At 44.1% G+C, this 17,634-nt stretch overlaps 1 pseudogene; it reads left to right on the top strand.

Moving 5' to 3' along the window:
* The first annotated feature begins 6,975 nt into the window (after nucleotides 1-6,975).
* LOC118630044 lies at nucleotides 6,976-17,195 on the top strand (annotated as a pseudogene).
* The last annotated feature ends 439 nt before the right edge of the window (nucleotides 17,196-17,634 follow it).

Raw genomic sequence — 17,634 nt, 5'->3', positions numbered from 1 at the left:
TCCTGCCCCAGGAGTCCAATTTAAATGATCCCTTTGTAAGAAAATATCAGAATAGTTGGGGACCTGAAATTCACAACCAATTGAAACATCTCTATGAACTACAATAGGTTGATATGCACCCTGAGGAGGTGTCTTTACAACCCCAATTATCCTTTAATTTATATGAATCTTCCCATTATCTTTTTTAGGCTTTTACTCAAATTACCAGATTACTCATTTGTTGAGTAAATATATCTTGATCACCAATTATATGCCAGGTGCTCAATATGGAAAGACAACATTGGACCCCAGAAATGTCCTCCTTTGTGGAGTTTTCAGTACAGCAGTGACTCAACTAGTCAACAAATAACTCCAAATGAATACAATTGCAAATTCTGATGACTAATAGGAAGGAAAAGCATGAGAAAAATAAAAGCATGTGGTTGTGATAGTTATAGAGTGGAAATCATGAGTTTGAACATTTTCTCTTTCCTTCTGCCTCTATAAAGATTGACTAGGAAGAGACACCCAAGGAAATGAAATCACTGTCTTGAAGAGATGTCTGCACACCCATGCTCACTGCAGCATTATTCACAATAACCAAGACATGGAAACAACCTAAGTGTCCATCAACAGATGAACGGATAAAGAGACTGTGATACACACACACACACACACACACACACACAAATATTATTCAGCTACAAAAAAAGAATATCCTGTCATTTGCAAAACATGGATGGGCCTTGTGCTGAGTGAAATAAGTCAGGTAGAGAAAAGACAAATACTGCCTGATATATGTGGAATCTAAAAAAGCCATACTCATAGAAACAGAGAGTAAAGTGGTGGTTGCCAGGGGCTAGAGGGTGATTGAAATGGGAAGATGTTGGTCAAAGGGTACAAACTTCTAGTTATAAGATTAATAAATTCTGGGAATGTAATGTACAAGCATAATGATGATGGTTAGCAAGACTGCATTACATACTTGAAAGTTGCAAAGAGAGAGCTATCTTACATGTTCTCGCCACTCACAAAAAAAAATGTGATTATGTGAGGTGATAGATATATGCATTGAATCATAACATTGTATACCTTAAACTTATACAATTTCATGTGTCAGTTATATCTCAATACAGTTGGGGTAAAAGAAGAAGAGACACGCACCTTCCAAAGGACAATTAGGAGTGTGCCTACCTCTCTGAGGGAAAAGAGATCTACTTAATCAAGTTCATTTCAGGGATTTTTAAAAAAACAGGTCAGCCATGTGACCATGACCTTCCACTCACCCCCTTTCAGCTAGAAAAGCTGGGGCCCCACCAACTCAGTCTACCTTTTGATATTACTTTCCCCATCCATGTCTGTTGTAAAGTCAGCTAAGCAAGAAGTGCTGAAACCCTGATAAATAAAAAAGTAAAGAAATCTACTCCAAATACATTTAATGCCCATTAAAACTGTATGAAAATCAAGAATTCCTCATGTTTAAATATTTGCCAAACACAGATAAATCCTAGGTCTTAAATAGAACAGTATAATTTAGTTCAATTTCATTCATTCTAAAATAAGGATGCTCCACTGTAATTATCCAGGTAAAGTCGGTTACTCTCTAAAACCTTCCTTGATACCCCCAGGCATAGTTATTAATAGTTACGTCCTTCTTTGCGCTCCCACAAGACTCCCATTACAGCTCGTTTCAGCATTGTACCGTAAATATCCCCAGGTCTGCCCTGGCCAGTTTGGCTCAGCGGTTAGAGCGTCGGCCTGCGGTCCGGAGAGACCCGGGTTCGGTTCCCGCTAAGGACACGTACTTCGGTTGCAATTTGTCCCTGGCCCTGGTTGGTCGTGCGGGTGGCAGCCACTCGATGTGTCCCTTTCACATCAATGTTTCTCTCTCTCTCTCCCTTCCTCTCTCTCCCTCCCACTCTATCTGTACAAGAAATGGAAAAATATCCTCGGGTGAGGATAAAAAAATATATATATCCCCAGGTCTTTGAAATTACTTCTCTGGCTCTCTCACTCAACAGAGGCCCTTGAGGAGGACAACTCGGTCTTGATCGTTGGGTATCCTTTGTATCCAGCAGAGGGCCAAGGTCACAGTACTAAAACTCAATAAAAGTCTGAGTAAATAAATAAGAGGTCTTGCATACATCAAATAGTGTAACCAATGGAGGAGGGTGACGCTTGACTCTGAATGGGGCCCCGAAGGAGGAGAGGGCCAGACAAAGATCTAGTATTCAGGAGGGAACTGCAAATGCCGAGGTTGTAAGGGGAGGAGAAAATGCAGAAAGAAGGCTACCGGGGAGAGTTAGAGAGTGGAGAAGACGAGGAGAGGAAGGCATGCGGCATTTGAGTGAAGGCACGTTCCGGGAAGGAAACAGAGCACCCTAGAAAAAGGGAGGAAACGTTCACAGAGCGGCTGCTGGTGAAAGTGGCTGGAGCAGAAAGCGCACCAGGAAAGATCGGCCACACTCCCAGCGCTCCTGTCCTTGGCCTTGTTCAGTGAGCCCATGGGGCTTTGACAGGGAGGCCAGAGTCGAACTTTAGAAAGTGTGTGGTGTGGGGGTTGAATGGAAAAGGATGGAGGGAGAACCCAGAGTCAAGGGAACCAGGAGGGAGGCTACTGAAATGACCTAATGAGTGGTCAAAAGGCTCTCCTAAGGCAGAGGCTGGGCCAGGAGGGAGGAGAGAGGCACGGAGTGAGATGAAAGTACAGCATTTTTCAGCTTTAAAGAATGTCAAAACTATGGCTCAGAATAAATGGTTCTCTTCTGGAGCAGAGACAGCGACGGGCCCGTGATGTTTTCATTTAAACCTATACTTGTGAGACGCCAAGGACAGCAGCTGGCCAGTAGGAAACGGCCCCTTATCTCAAGATCCAGGCCATTTCATTCCTGTGTCCAGAGTCTGAGTAATAAATGTTCTATTCTTACAGAGAAAACAATGTTATTGAATGAGATGAAAATACCAGAAATAGAACGGTTTGATTTTTATGGACAAAGTTCCATACGGTAGATTAGAATTCATTTCTTTTTTTCCCTGTTGACCCATCAGCCCAACTACCTGACCTTGAAAAGTCATTTTCCTCCTCTTTTCAGTACAATTTTTTAAAAAATCGAAGCGTTTTTAGAATTGGAAAGACAAACCTAGGAATGAGTCTGGTAGCAAAGAAAGGGTAATCGATCTGTCCAAGAATCGTGTTCTCCAGGTAAGACCAAAGGGGAAAAGCTGCAAGCCCACCCTGTGAGGACTACGAGTTATGCAGTGACAGGAAGGAAACTATGTACTGGCATTTGTTACTCTTCAAATACTGAACTTGGTGTTGTGAATTTAACAACGAACAAGACAAGATAATCCTTGTCTTCAGGGTGCTCATAGACATACAGAAAAAAATCCCATCCAGTGTGATGGGAGCAACAGTATGAACAGCAGAAGTTTGGAGAGCCAGAGAAGGTTCTCAGAGACTTGAGTAAATAGGCATTATCCAAGGAAGAATACATCAGGAGTCAGAAATCAGTGTCTCCTAAACTTCCACATCATACTCACTGATTTCAAACTATATTATAAAAGTATAGTGATCAGCCCTGGCTGGTTTGGCTCAGTGGTTAGAGTGTCAGCCCGAGAACCAAAGGGTCTCAGGTTTGATTCTTGGTCAAGGGAACATAACTGGGTTGTAGGTTCCATCCCCAGTCCCAGCTGGGTCAAACAGAAGGCAACTAATTGATGTGTTTCTCATACATCAATGTTCTCTCTCTTCCCTCCCTCCCTCCCTTCCACTCTATTTTAAAAAATAAATGGAAAAATATTTCTCAGGTGAGGATTAACAACAAAAACAAAAGGCTGAAAACAAAATATAGTAATAAAAACAGTATGGTACTGACATAAAAATAGATACACAGACCAGTGGAACAGGTCCAGAGCCCAGAAATAAACCTTCGCATATTCACTCAACAATTTGACAAGGGAGCCAAGCATACTCAATGGGGTAAGAATAGTCTCTTCAATCAGTGGTGCTGGGAAAACTAGATAATCACATGAAGAAGGATGAAATGGGGCCTCTACTTTACACCACTCACAAAAATTAACTTGAAATTGATTAAAGATTTAAACATAAGACCTGATATCATAAAACTCCTAGAAGAAAACAGAGTGAAAGCTCCTTGATGTTGGTTTTTTGTTTTGTTTTGTTTTTGGTACGTGCCCCTAGCGGGAACCGAACCCGGGACTCTGTGGTCCGCAGACTGATGCTCCAACCGCTGAGCCAAACCAGCCAGGGCCATTGGTTTTTGAATTTGACCCCAGGAGCAAAGGCAGCAAAACCAAAACAAACGACTGGGGCTCCATTAAACTGAAAAGAAAACAATCCTCAGAAGGAAAAGTGCTGTTCCAAACTGGCGTAAACTGTCTTGAGAGGACAGTTTATGCAGATGTTTAAACACAAGTGGTGTCAGCATTGGACAGGGTGTGGCCGAGAGGCTCAAAGTAGCCGACAGGTGGAATGGATGACTTGAAGCTTCCTTTCAGGCCTGACATTCTGTGCCTCGACACTGAAGGTCTGTGTGAGGTTTGTTCCAATGCTCTCTCTGTCCCTACAGAGCTCCCTGCACAAGGAGTACACATGAAGAAATGGGAGGCAGCACCATGTCAACAGAACTTGGGGAATGTAATCAGATGGCAATTCTATTTGTGTCTCCTCCTACCCCTTCAGATTGTATCCAGTGAGATAAAACTCGGCAATCTCATGATTTTCTGACCACTTTCTGATCAACAGTCTGATTTCCACTTGAAGCTGCAAACAGTATAAATCCAGTGATTAAAAAGTCTAGTCTCCTGTAATAGTAATCAAAGCTGCCAACTCCTTCAAAGGCAAAACTTTCCCTTTCTTCCCAAGGAGGGTGGGGGCTAGAGGAAGGGGTAAGGACTGGGGTAGCTTCTTCCACTGGCCAATTCTCCCCTCTCCCAGCTTGTCAACTGCAATCTGATGCCCTCAGGGTTGGGGTAGGGCAGGATCGGGTGGACACAGGTGATAGGAAAGGTGAGAAGAGCAGAAACTGTTTTCTCCAGCATAAGCAGGTTGGGAAGACGTGAAAGTTGTTTTCTGGAGAAGTTCACTGATGGCTCTCACCGGCCATGACCTTGACCCAGGCTGGTCTGGTATTACTCACTCTCCTCTGCCTTTAGGAATCTAGAAATGCAGCTTTGGCTTATCTTCTGTCAAGACCACTCCGTCCACCTTAATAACTCCAGTGGGCATGAAGGCCAATCCTCAAGCAGAAACAATCTTTTTTTTTTTTTGCTACCCCATCAGCTAGACAGCCCAGGTTTCATCCTCTGACCTGCTGGGTGGGGCAGTGGTGTGGTGTCAGACAACAGGCCTGTGTGTTCCCCTAACTGCTCTCTGGTCCCACTGAAACTCCTCTCACTTGACTAAGTGAGGGGGAAGCTCTCCTGAACCTTCCTCCTTAGATAGAGAAGGAGGAATCACAGCACAGCCACACTCTCTAAAACAATTCTCATACATTTTCCCTAACTCTCCGCTTTCTCAACCTTATTATACCCCTGATATGGCTGGGGGTTTGGTGAGCTGTGTGTGTGTGTTTTTTTTTTAATTCTCACTCTAGGACATTTTTGCATTTATCTTCAGATAGAACGGGAGGGAGAGAGGGAAGAAGAGAGAGAAACATCAATGTGAGAGAGACACATCGAGTGGCTGCCACCCACACGACCCCAACCTGGGCCAGGGACAAACTTAAACCAAGGTACGTGCCCTTAGCGGGCACCGAACCCGGGGCTCTCTGGTCCACGGGCCAATGCTCTAACCGCTGAGCCAAACCGGCCAGGGCAAGCTGTGCTTTTCAGTGTAACTTCTCTATAACTTCTGCATATGGCCTAGAATCTCCATAGAATGTATGTTGTTGCATCCATTGGAACCTCCCATATAACATCCTGTTTAGTTTTCAGTGACCAAAGAGGGAAAAAATGACAGAATGTATTAACTGCTATGTGCGTGCTTGATGTTCCAATACAAAGCCCTTGTAAGAGAATAGAGTGCAGCCCTGGCTGGTTTGGCTCAGCAGTTAGAGCGTCAGCCTGCGGTCCAGAGAGACCTGCGTTTGGTTCCCACTAAGGGCATGTACCTCGGTTGCAGTTTGTCCCAGACCCTGGTGGGTCATGCGGGTGGCAGCCACGTCGATGTCTCTCTCTCTCTCTCTCTCCCTCCCCCTCTATCTGAACAAAAAATGGGGGGAAAAAAAATGTCCTCGGTGAGGATAAAAAAAAGAGAATAAAGAGTGCAGATGAGGCCTGAAGCATCTTGCTTCCTACTCATTGAATCTCTGCCTCGTCTGTTCCCCAGGAGCAGGGGTGGATGATATCACTGTAGTGCAAGGAAAGACCGAGGTGAAGCAGCACCCCACAATGACCAGAGGAATCAGAGCAAATCAAACAACTAAAAGACCACATTTAATCCCAAATCTGGTGCTGAGTATTCTAAGCATCCTACTGTGGGATGAGAACGGTAGACAAGCTCAGGTTGAGATCTGGGAGAAATGAAGGCTGACTGCAGATGGGGGAGAGAACGACCCCAGTCTTCCAACCGATCTTCGGAACAGGAAGTAAAAGAGGAAAGGGTAAGAGAACCCACCAGGCATAGATTCAAGAAGTGAAAGAGAAAGAGGATGGCTTGGTTCCTGCCACTGAGTAATTCAGAGCTTCCCAACTGGCCAAGTTGTGTGCCAAGAATGGGCTACAGGTATGCCACAAGACCTCAGAACCCCAAGCCTTTGGGACTGCTGGAGATCCGGACCGGTCACTTCTGGCCATAGCAGCCTTATCTGGGACTCTGCCGAGGGTGGCCCAAGATGAGCAAGATCTCTCTGCACATCCCACAGTCCCTGCAGGTAGGAGTGTAATAAGCACCACTGAGCACTGGTTCAGCCTCAGTGTGCTGGTCAGAGCCAAGGAAAAGCCTTTCCACCTGAACAGCCACGCTAGCAGCTAAACATGGAGCCCAGAGTGCCCAGCATGGACAAGTGGCCCGTGGGTCTTCTGGAGGAGTTTGTGTTGTCGGTGGCCAAGGAGCACGGTGCATAGCCCAAGGTGCCACCTGTCTGTGTTAAGAGAAGAGGGAGCAGGAAGGTTGAGCTCCTCGTGGTGACCTTCTCTGCTGGGATTTCTGCCTGTTTGTAATTGATGTGTCCTTTCCATAGTGACTGCTCCAATGATATGTGACAGTCTGCACATTAGAGTCACATTAATATTTTTAAATACTAAATACAAAAAAGTTCAATTAGATTTAAAAAACATTTGCATTATCTTTTTTTAAATTGTTTTTTCTTTATTGATTTTAGAGAGAAAGGAAGGGAGAGATAGAAACATTGATGAGAGAGAACATTGATTGGCCGCCTCCTACATGCCCCCCTCACTGGGTATTTGGCCCACAACTTGGGCATGCGCCCTAACCGGGAATCGAACCAGCCAGGCTGCATTATCTTTTTTTTATTGTTGAAAGTATTACAGATGTCCCTCCCTCCCCACCCCCATTGATCTCCTTCTTCCTGCTTCCACCCCCTTCCTGCTTTCCCCAAACTAATGTCTTTGTCCTTTGGTTGTGCATATATGCATGTAAGTTCTTTGATTTATCGCTTCCCCCCACCCCCCACCCCAACTACCCACCCCCCATGCTTCTGAGGTCTATCAGTCTGTTCCCTACTTGCATTACTCTGGCATTATCACAAGAAATTCCAACATTAAACTTGTCACTAAAAGGATGAGCAGCTATAGTCCCTAAATACAATTTCAAGTAGTATGAATTTTGGAATAGTTGTAAAGCAATGGTTTAAATATGGTTTAATGACCTCCTCATGCAAAGTTACTCAATGGTGGTGAATGTCCAAAACTTGAATAGATCATGATTAAAACCTTTCAATCAGGACTGAGTACAGCCATTTCAGGCATCAAGCTTGATATTTTTTAAAGTTACATTTTCAGAAGCAAACTCATTTTCTCATTTTAAAAATTTAGTCTATTTGGGTGTTTTATGCAAACCTAATATCTAATATCCTTTTGCATTTTTAATTCCCCTTGTATTTACATGATGTAGAAAAAATGACTTTTTGTTCACTCTGTCACAGATAGAACCCCAGAACCCCTCTGTCTACAATGTGCTGTAAGAACGTTATCATTTTCTGTATGCACCATGACGCAGTGCTTAATCCCCTGCATTTGAGCACGTGATGTAATAATCAGCTCACTTAAGGGATCTCCTTCCAGCATTATCTTGAGCTGGGTGAGGAGGCTTAGAGGGAAATTTTTCTTGGAGGAAATTGCTTCAATGTACATATTTTAAAGTTTGCATACTGTATCAAGAACATAATCATTGTGTACATTGTATAAAGGATGTTTCCTTAAAATCTGATCCTCAACTACGGATCTCACTCCCAAGATTCTTGTAAGAATACCATCTCGGGAGGATTGCGCGTGGATACCTCATTCCTCAGGATCTGCCCTCCTGCCGGCAGGTACGATCTGGGCGCCCTGCACTCTCTCGGGTGTTTGATATGACCAAGCCACGTTTTCTTATTTGGTCATTTGGCCACTTTAAAAATAAAGCAAAAACAATTTAATCTGTTAGCATATTCTTTTGGCTAATTTCACTATTTTCATTATTTTATCTTTTGAAATATGTTCTCTACTAACTCTTTTAACTTATTTCTAATGTTTTATCTTCTTTCTCCTAGTCCCACCTCACCATGGAATGGGTAGATTGGAGATCGGAAGGTATTCAGATTTTCAGAAAAGGCATCACATAAATGACCCAAGTCAGAGAAACACGTGGCACTGTCTGCAGTCAGGCCCAGGCCTCAGGAAGCCTTGCTGCGTGTCTCCAAAGCTCCTTCGTTGTTCAGCTGCTCTGTGCTAGGTGCACGCACATGTTATTGCTAGTCCTGACTATGACCTTGCAGTACAGGTATAAGCAGATCTAACTTAGAGACAAGGACATCGAGGCTCAGAGTGACAGGAGTTACAGTCAAATCCGTCTGATTTTGAACCTGGGCTCTTTCAATTCCTACAATGCTTCTCAAACTTTAACATGCTTATAAGTCACCTGGGCGTCTTAAAATGAAGATTTGGATTTGATAGGTTTGGGGTGAGGCCCAAGAGTCTGCATTTCTAACAAGCTTCTAGGTGAAGCCGATACTGCTCCCCACCACACTTGAGTGGAAATGTGCACATGGTCTTGGCCAGGCCCCTCCGGGTACATGGGCACCCAGGAGATGGCTCAGAGAGAGCTGCTGAGGTTATCATTTATGCTCATTTCGCCTGCTTTCGCTGACTGGCTTTTGATCAGGGTTCCAATAGATGGCTAGCAAGAGCTAATTACAATCCCTACTAATACACTGTGTCAGTTGTTATTCATTAACAAATTATGTTCCTGACAAACTGCTCTAGTGTGGTGCCCTAAGTACTGTAATTAAAATCTTAGAAAGTTGCATGTGGGCCTAATTGATTTCCTTAATGTATTACTCAGACTAAACATTCCATTATTTTGTGTCTTGATGTTTATGAAGGGGCAAACTGCCTGTGCCACCCAGGCAGCAGAGGAGAGTCTCCGGGTTCCGGGGGAGCTTGCCAGCTCAGGGGCCTGCTCATTCCCCAGCAGAGCCACCCGCACACTCACATGATAGTGGTTGCTCTCCACCAGAGATTCTCACACAGAAAGGACTGGAGGGTAATCTGATTTGTTGATAATTTGTGTGTCCTCCTTGAATTTCCAAACTTTGGGAATGCCACGATGACTCTCGAATGTGCCCACTGGAGAAACAGAGCTGCTTCCTGGGCTGTCGTGGCTCCACGGCCCAGAGACTCTCCCTCTTAGCACTAAGCCCACAGGGCAGACAAGGGAGAGGGTCAACACTCGACGATGCTGTATCTGAAACCGTGTGTGATGCAGACAAGTCCAAGCGTATGTGGCAAATCTGAAGTAATACGGATGGTCAATGTCTATCCTGAAAGGCACTCAGTGAGACTGTGTGTAGTCATTCCTTCATGTGTCCGAAAGCCTCTTAATGAGTACCTAGTATGGGCACGGCCCAGTGCTTGACTTAAAAAAAACATGTAAATATACCATAGTTGTTGTTGTTTTTAATTTAATTTAATTAATTTATTTATTTATTTTTATCCTCACCCGAGGACCTTTTTGCATTTATCTTCAGATAGAGCGGGAGGGAGAGAGGGAGGAAGAGAGAGAGAGAGAGAGAAAGAAATATGGACGAGAGAGAGAGAGACACATCGAGTGGTTGCCCCACACACGACCCTAACTGGGGCTGGGGACAAACTGCAACTGAAGTATGTGCCCTTAGCAGCAACCAAGCCAAACCTGGGACTCTCCGGTCCACGGGCCGATGCTCTAACCACTGAGCGAAACTGGCCAGGGCACCATAGCTTTTTTATTCATTCTTCTACTGATGGACACTTGGGTTGTTTCCAGATCTTAGCTATTATAACTGTGCTGCTATGAACATAGGGGTGCATATATTCTTTCTGATGGTATTTCAGGCTTCTTAGCATATATTCCTAGAAGTGGGATCACTGGGTCAAAGGTTGTGGTACAGCCCGGCCAGTGTGGCTCAGTGGTTTAGTGTCAACCCATGTACCAAGAGGTTGCTGGTTCAATTCCTGGTCAGGGCACATGCCCAGGTTGTTGGCCCAATCCCCAGTGGGGGGCATGCAGGAGGTGGCCAATCGATGTTCTCTCTCATCAGTGTTTCTATCTCTCTCTTCCTCTCTCTCTAAAATCAATAAAGAAAAAAAAAGCTGTGGTACATTTACACAATGGAATACTATGTAGCTGCAAAAAAGAAAGATATTTTACGCTTTGATACAGCATGGAGGGAGCTAGAGAGCATTATGCTAAGCAAAGTAAGTCAGTCAGAGAAAGACAAGTATCACATGATCTTATTGTTGTAATCTAATGAACAAAATAAACTGAAGACACATGAAAGAAGTAGACTGACAAACCTCACAGGGAAGGGGGTAAGGGGCAGGAAGAAATAAACCAAAGAACTTGCATGCATATATGCATAACCAATGGACACAGACAACAGTGCGGTGAAATGGGGGGAGGGGCGTGGAGGAGGGTGTCAATGGGGGAAAAAGAAGGGACATTTGTAATACTTTCAATAATAAAGATAAATTTTTAAAAACATGCAAAGTAAGCACAATCATAATAGTGGCAAACACATATTATATGCCAGGCACTATTCTAGGAACCTTAAACATATTAACTCATTTAATTCTTCTTGCTCAGTTCCTATGAAGTAAGTAATCTTACTATCCCTGTTTTACAAATGAGAGAACTGAGGAACAGAGAAGGTAAGGGAGCTGCCTAAGGTTGAACAGCCAGGATTTAGATCCAAGCAAACTGGCTCTGACTCCTTACTTGAACCCTTGTGCTATACCGCCTCTATTAAGCATAATAATAGTGAATGAGGACTTAGCATGTTCTTATAAGTAATTTTATACTCATAAAACTCTAATGGTTTAGGATTGTCATTATCCCCATTTCACAACTGAGGAGACTGAGGCACAGAGAGGTTGCTTAACTGCCCCAAGGTCTCATAGCATATAAGCGGCAGAGTCAAGATTTGAGCCCAGGTCCTGAACCTATATTTTTAATCCCCATGCATTTTAGATAGAACTAGCAGAGATCTGAGAAATCATATAGGGATTTGGGGCCTACACAGGTCAACCAATGTAAATAATTAAACTCCGGGTGAGCTTGCCCTATATTTCTAATAGATGGAAAGTAAGGTCCAGGTAAAAAGAGCAGAGCTGGGATGTTAAGGTAGATGGTCTGATGCCCGAGGCTGCCCTTGACCTCTTATTATCATGCCTTTTGTATACCCGCAGTTCCAACGCTGTTGCCCTGCCCTCTGCCCTGCTCACCCACACTCAGCATCCTACACAACAGGGATGGACTGCAGTGTCTGAGGACAAACTTAACAGGTTAGCAATATGTTCCATTATTCGCTACACACTGTATGTTGAAGAAATTGAATGTGATTAATTTTGGAACTTCCCTTTCAATTTTTTATGAGGGCACACATCAAAAAATGCAAATTATAACAGATATTTCTCGCATTTTTCTGATTCTGAATAAAAATTGTCAGTTGTGAGGTCTTTTGGAAAAATTGGACTATTTTGGTTGCTGGCCCAGGAGACTGGGCTTTGTCATCAGGTTATATCTCACGCTGTACTCATGCACTGAATGGAACACCCATTGTCCGCTGGCTGCCCTGCGCCTGACGGGCTTCCCCGGTGTTTTCAAGCTCTCTCCTTGGTTCCCAAACCACAGCTTGATATGACTCATCCCCACTAACCTCTGAGTCACTTCCTGTGTCACTAGTCCACAGGCTCCCTCTTCACAAATTACAGTATTTCCGCTTCTCTCAGATGAGTGCCTTTGCATACACCCCAATGCAGGCCTCCAGATCATTTTACCTGAGACTTCTGCTCCAGCCATCACAAGTTCTTTTCCCTCCCATTTCTGGGGATGATCCACATGCCATCCTTGGTGAGCTCCTTCTCTGAGACAGTTCCATTCTTTGTTAACCACGTTTTTCCCCTCAGGTAAGCCAACTGTGTACCCTTCCATCGGAATGTCCCACTGGAGAACAAACCGGCTCTCCACTCATCACTTTGCATGTAATATTCTTCAACTATTTTTAATGCACATATGTACAGATACACATATTTATATTTTAATATTAGCAGCCAATACTGTAAATTTTTAAAAATCATATTACTAAGAAAACACTGAATTTAGTTCAAAGAATCATGTGGACTATTCATTCCTGCAAACTCCATTGTCAGTTCTTACACAAGATCTTGGTGCATCGATGACTCAGCTAATAAAAGTGCTGTCTGAAGTTAATAATCGCTCCTGGGTAGTGCTACTTTTCAATAAGAGAGTTCTTAAAAACACTCGCCAGAACTCGCCTATGACAGATTTTCCCCTCTACACAAGGCAATGCAATCGTCAGAAAAGCTTCAACCATTCTTTTCAATTTATTTGATATATAAGAAAACATCTGGGTTAGGGTGTGTTCAGAATACAGACTATTTGTGAGGCAGATATGATGCTGGTACCTAATAAAGACAGAATTTCTTTTTTCTTTTCTTTCTTTTTTTCTGGAACTGCCAATGGGAGGTTGTTGGCTGTTTTTAGTTTTAGAAGGTTGAGAGGGCTCTCAGAATCTTTGGAACAGAATCTTTGTTGTTGTTTTTCTCTTGGAAAATTACCAGGATTGGCCCTGTAGTTATATAAATATGGGGTGGGGCAAAAGTAAATTTACAGTTATTCTTATGAAAAATAATACAATACTTAATAAATAACAATGCAAGAATAAACTGTTTCATGTACTCACAGCTATAAACCCCCTCTGACCACACCCTGTGTAAAGCAAGTACTCATTGTCCTTGGTGACTGCAGTGAAGTCACTATACATCTGAATGATGTTGCAGATTAAAATCCTGCCCAATGATGTCAGTGGGGTATCCTCAGCCAGAACCATGCCCAGAAGCACATGCCTAAATGGGAATCTACAGTAGAACCACTGGTATTTAAGTGGCATTTAAAGAGTGAATATCACCAACTTTTTGAAATGTATTTGCAACTATTTGAGTTCATTCACAACTTTCTTGAGAGTTTGTTTGGAGGTTCTAGCAGGGGAGCACAGCTACTTGTATACCCTTGACCGAAGACCAGTCCTCTCCTCTGGGGGGAAGGTCATCCTCTTCAACCAAGCGTGCAGCTTCAGGAGAGACACACATGGATCAGTTGAGGGAGGAGGGGGACACTCGCCCAGCCAGCCAGATCAGCCAAATCAACCCTGGTGATCAATGGGGTGACAGATGTCGCAGCCAGATCGCCCTCACATCCCATTCACAACTTTCTTGATACACATTTTTTTAAAAAGACATATTAGAGAATATTTTATTTTTTACATAGTATTCTAGTAAACCCATGCCGGAAGTATCTAATATAAACAAAAGTTTCATGAAGCAATATTTATCCTGTTAACATGTAATGACAATATTTCTATATATTCCATGCCATTGTTTTAACGTTGGTAGTGTCTCATTGAATTCATATTATGACCTGTTAATGGGTCATAATTTGCTGTTTGAAAAACATTCACTACTGTGATTACTTTATCTGGGTCCAGAAGTCAATCTGTGGCATCCAAGAGATTTGGGGCTTTTGACTTTGAAGTTCAGGGACCTATAATGATGACAGTTGACTTTAAAGCTTTCAAATTAGACTGTGAAATATAATAGATGTGCCATTTAGTGTCTGTTTTAACTCTGGGAGCACCTGGGTGGTCAGCGGGCATTCTCATCTGAAGTCCATCCAACGCTGCTTCTGCCATCTATGGCTCAGCCAACAATCAAAGATTTGCTGATTTGCACTCAGAATGTCAAAAATGGGTTTTAATGGTGGAAAGTGATGCCCTGTTGATCAGCAAAAAAAGTCCGAAATGGGCTCCTATTAGTGAAATTAAAAGTATTCTTTGTCAAATATATTTCCATTTTTAAAAGTCTTTTTTTAACGAGAGCACTTATAATAAAGATGTTTCGAAGAATACTTTAAAAAGTATTTTTAATATGTGGACTGGCTAAGATATCTCTACCCTTGTACAATTAGGGTGTCAGAATCCAGAGAGCTCAACAGTCAGCCCTAGGGTGACCTGAGTGTTGCTAAAGGTTCTGCGTGCACCGCCGGTGTGTGGCCACTGATGTGGAATATCCTCGTCTGACAGTGACTGGAAGGGTGACAGGATCCTGCCTCTGCAGTCTTGGCTTCTGTCTCCAGTGAAGAGACGTTCATTGGACCATCCGAAAGGCCAGACGGAGGCTTGACTTCATCAAGCCTCCAGAATAGACGGCATGAGCTGTTTGGTGCCTGCTTGCGGGTGAATGTGTGCTTAGCACACATCTCCTGTGTGGCAGAATCTGGTCTGAGACCGGCTTTCATCATAGCATGGGGGTGAGGTTATGTGGGAGCGTCCAATTCTCACCTATCTCAAACATCCTTGAGGTGACCAGCATTGTCTTAAAACAACCCTAAGGGCTGTGATTACCAAATTCATTAAGTCCACTTCACAGGCCTCTTCTGCACTTGCAAATCTATGGAGAGAGCAAGGGATGCTGGAGAAGCAGGTCACTTTAGGGGGAAAGGCTGACAAATGCGACCAGCAGAACAGATGTAGAGCAAGTGAGTGTTCTCTTGATTCTCAGAATTCATTGGGGAGGAAACCCCAGCAGAGGAAGGGTCTTCAAAGGATGGGAACTTAGGATCACTTCACTTTAGATTGTAAAAGGAAATATGACCTTATTTGGTAAACCAGAGGCTGGTGAGCCCTGGAAAACCATAAGTCACGTTTGGAATCGCAGTATATAACAAGAAGGATTTTGTTGACGTTCCATTCTATTTTAAGGTTGGTGTTTTAGTTTTGAGGTTCACTTTCTCAGGATAATATTGTGGCGGAAAAAAAATGGCAGGAGTCCATTTAAACCTAAGATATATCCACTGCTGAGTTTCAGACCTTCCTGATGAGTCAGACAAAGGGACAGGCCATAACGGAATAACTACAAGGAAGGGGCTTTCTGAATTAGAGGGCTATTCGGAAGGACGCTAGTGGAGAAGGCATGAAAAGTGTCTGAGAGATGGAGATGAAATGACAGGCTTGGGATCTGCCTTATAGGTCAGTCCCTGGCCATGAACTCGGTCTGTTCTCTCTGGGCCGCAGGCAGAATCCAAAGGAAACATGAAGGTTGGCGTCTTGAGTATCTCTTGGAGAACACAGACATCAAAGTTGTCACCCCAGGCCCTGGCATTGGTGACAGTCCTGAGGCATGACCACTGAGGGGCTTTTCAGTTGGTGGACAGTGACTGTGTAAGCCAGAGAGACAGACCTTGAGACTGGTGTTTGTCAACTCATACAGTTTGGGACAAAAGCCACTGCACTCCTCTGTACCTACTTATGCAGGTAAGATTTAAGGAAACATGCCCTGGCCGGTTTAGCTCAGCGGTTAGAGCGTCGGCCTGCGGTCCTGAGAGACCCGGGTCGGTTCCCGCTAAGGGCACGTACCTCGGTTGCAGTTTGTCCCCGGCCCTGGTTGGGTCGTGTGGGTGGCAACCACTCGACGTGTCCCTTTCACGTCGATGTTTCTCTCTCTCTCTCTCTCTCCCCCTCCCACACTCTATCTGAACAAAAAATAGAAGAAATGTCCTAGGGTGAGGATTAAAAAAAAAAAAGATTTAAGGAAACTTGGGTTAAATCTGGGAATCTCATTAGAATTGTGGTGAATCTGGATTCTCCTTCAAAAACAGAGCCTGTGGGGTGCTGCAGAAACCTGTGGACTAGCCCCTGGTCCCTGCGGTCACCCTACTTCTCTGCACCTCGGCAGGACTCGGCCTGCCGGGCACCACACTGCAGCGCGCACCCACCTTCCCGGCAGCTCCGGGCCCTGGGGACCCCGTCCGGCTACTTACCTGCAGCCAGTCAGCCACACACATCCCTGGAGCTGGGCCTGGGGTGGGTGGCTGCTTGGCGGGGCAGGGGTGAGCTCCGCTGAGTCTCCATGGCCGTGCCCCCTCAGGTCAGAAATACCCGACTGTGGTGTGGGTGGGGGTGGTGGGGGCAAGTCGGCGCTCACCATCCAGTTCATTCAGTTCTATTTTGTAACGGATTCCGATCCGGCCATGGAGGATCCCTACACGAGGCAGTGCACGGCGGACGGCGGAGCAGCCAGCCTAGGGAGTCCAGAACTGCAGGACACGAAGAGTGTGGAGCTATGAGAACAGTGCACGAGAACTAGCAAGGGCCTCCTGTCCGTCTTTTCAGTCAAGGAGGAGTTTTGAAGAAATCTATGTTTCAAAGACGGATTCTCAGAAAAGAGGATCGTGATGAGTTTCCAATGATTATAATTGGTAACAAAACAGGTCAGGATTATCAAAGGCAGGTAACACAGGAAGAAGAAAAGCAGTTAGCACACGACTTACATGGGGGTGTCAGCAAAGATTACACTGAATGCAGATCCAACTTTGCATCAACTTGTTTGGGTTATAAGGAAATTTCAAGAACAGGAATGTCTCCTTATCAGAACCAATGCAGAAAGAAAAAGATAAGAAAGGCTGCCATTGTGTCATTTTCTAAGAATCTCTTAGAGTTTTAGCTACCAACTGCCAGGAAAAGCCTTTATCTTCTTCTCTCCTTACTGTTTACATCAAGATGGTACCTTTCTAGCCTTGGACAAATGGTCACCAGGGTATCCTTAGACCAAGATGCTGGCTGAGCCTTTCTGTGAAGCTAACCCTTTGGTCATTTCAAGACAGATTTAAAGGAAACACTAAGGCCTCTTCAAAGATTATCTGATTATTTTAAAATATGTATCTGTATACATACATTCTTTTTTTTTTTTTTTATCCTCACCCGAGGACATTTTTCGATATTTTGTTCAGATAGAGTGAGAGGGAGAGAGAGAGAGAGAAACATCGATGTGAAAGCGACACATCGAGTGGTTGCCACCCACACGACCCAACCAGGGCTGGGGACAAACTGCAACCAAGGTACGTGCCCTTAGCGGGAACCGAAC

This window comes from Molossus molossus, unplaced genomic scaffold (genome assembly GCF_014108415.1).
Source record: "Molossus molossus isolate mMolMol1 unplaced genomic scaffold, mMolMol1.p scaffold_m16_p_14, whole genome shotgun sequence".
Classification (NCBI taxonomy): Eukaryota; Metazoa; Chordata; class Mammalia; order Chiroptera; family Molossidae; genus Molossus; species Molossus molossus.
Note: the sequence above shows the minus strand (reverse complement) of the source record. Positions and strands in the feature narration are given on the sequence as shown.